General features: G+C 34.6%; 1 non-coding gene across 1 annotated transcript; it reads right to left on the reverse strand.

Moving 5' to 3' along the window:
- Window positions 1-914: 914 nt before the first annotated feature.
- On the reverse strand, window positions 915-1,025 carry Trnai-uau (transfer RNA isoleucine (anticodon UAU)). The gene is made up of 2 exons: window positions 988-1,025; window positions 915-950 (listed from the first exon to the last, which is right to left on the reverse strand). It is a non-coding gene; the product is annotated as a tRNA-Ile (tRNA).
- Window positions 1,026-1,417: the final 392 nt, after the last annotated feature.

Here is a 1,417-nt window from a genome sequence, read left to right on the forward strand (position 1 = left end):
ATGAGTGTGCTTTGTTATGTAATTTATTGATCGAGATTATATGTATTAATTATTATAGGAGATGTTTCTATTGTGTGAGGGGTTTAACCTATGTCTACAATTAAATTATGTTCTTTTAATAAAAGTTTACTTATTAATAGCACTATATTATAGAAACCTCTACGTTGTTTAATTGTGCTTGAATTTGTTATAAGCGCTGATTCAAGAAGTCTCCAGCGCGGTTTATTTGAAATAAATTTAACCATTTTTGCTTGTTTGAAGTCAAAGGTGTGATTATGCTGCAACGAATGTATTTTATGTTTATCAAGACTTTTTTTTTACGCTGGATTTCACCAACGTATCTATGATGACAATTTTGGCAACAAACAATGTATATTCCTGCATTGGAAACTGGTTTGTTTTGGAGATATTTTATTGTTTTAATAGTCATTTAAAGATGGTGGCATGTGGATATTTGAACACACACACACACACACACACACACATATATATATATATATATATGTGTGTGTGTGTGTGTGTGTGTGTGTGTGTGTGTGTGTGTGTGTGTGTGTGTGTGCATATTCGTAATTAAATCCCACCGGTATCCAGTAGAGATCCCTAGGTTTAAGAAAGCCTTCTACTTCAATATTTTTTCCGCGGAACTGCTAGAGTTTGATCTCCTTTCCGGAATTTTACTTTGCCTACTGTACTGACATGCAGAAGTTCAAGTGTAATGTGAATAGGCATCTTGCTGCTAATCTCCTTTCATAATATCCCTGCAACTTATAGTAGCCCCCTATTTCAAAGTGACACTGTGCCTTGTTTGGGAGGAAAATTGAATAAATAAAAATAAATAAATAAAAATTAAATAATATGCACACATTTTATGCGAACCCTTTCTAACACACATCAGAATAAAAGAAAAAAAACGTTGCCTCGGGTGAGGCTCGAACTCACAACCTCCGCATTCCTCGCACTGTATTTAGATACAGGGAAGGTACTGTCTATAAGTACGGCGCGCTAACCGATTGTGCCACCGAGGCAAGCTGACGGCAGCCAGACATTGAAGCTTTCATATTGATATTGGCTTTCTTTGTTGAATATGTGAGTGTTAGTTAGTGAAATGTCATTAGTTAGTGAAATGCCATTAGTTCGGCCAGCGTTGGACACTTGGTATTTTCTTTTCGTGGGAAAAATACGTTGATTGTGTACATCTTGATCGTTAAAACAATAAACACACGCATTTCAGGTTATAACATTATTACGTACTTACATGTCATGACAAAATTAGTATTAATTCATAAAATTGCGAAAAAATGATCAAGTTGAAGATGTGCTAGATGTTTTTCTAAGACACAAACAAAAAGTCCATAATTACGTTCTGTTTAAAAATAGCGGGCTCTTAATTTAAGTCAATTGAAATCAAGGGAGATAA

The sequence above is a fragment of the Euprymna scolopes genome, chromosome 22 (genome assembly GCF_053919585.1).
Source record: "Euprymna scolopes isolate OS-2025 chromosome 22, ASM5391958v1, whole genome shotgun sequence".
Classification (NCBI taxonomy): domain Eukaryota; kingdom Metazoa; phylum Mollusca; class Cephalopoda; order Sepiida; family Sepiolidae; genus Euprymna; species Euprymna scolopes.